The following is a 562-nucleotide window of genomic DNA, read 5'->3' on the forward strand; positions in this document are numbered from 1 at the left end:
GTATAACGGATTTAACAACCGTACAACAGGTGACACATCAGTGCAAGTTTATCTTCTGCCAATATGTGGATTTAATGGGCTGCAAAGCAGCATCAGGTATCCCCTTTAGTAAATATCTTGCTATTTTAAGATGTAGCACACTTAAAATATACAGATCATTGCACGGTAGTAAAGCCTTTCTGTTAAGAGTTTTCCTTGTGTACAATTTTGCAAACTGTAGATGAAAAATATTCCTGACGTTTGTGTGTATTTGAGATGACTGTTAAGCTTGAAAGCAAGTCTGGTCTCCTCCAAGACTGAGATGAGGTGGATTCGTTCTGTAGCACCCCTACAGAAGTGGAAAAACTAAGAAATGAATCTCGGTGCTAGGGACCCGTTTCCTCTCGGCCCCGGCCCCGCCCCCGCCTGGTAGCCCCGCCCTGGCCGCGCCCCCAGCAGCGCGGCCTGTATTTCCCACGAACCTCTTCGGCTGCCACTCTTTGGAAGGGGAGCGCGCCTGCACTGAAGTGGCCATTAAAATGAGAATCCCTGTAAAAATAAAAATTAAATTTAAATTTAAAAA

This window comes from Octodon degus, unplaced genomic scaffold, assembly GCF_000260255.1.
Source record: "Octodon degus isolate 3935 unplaced genomic scaffold, OctDeg1.0 scaffold00297, whole genome shotgun sequence".
NCBI lineage: Eukaryota > Metazoa > Chordata > Mammalia > Rodentia > Octodontidae > Octodon > Octodon degus.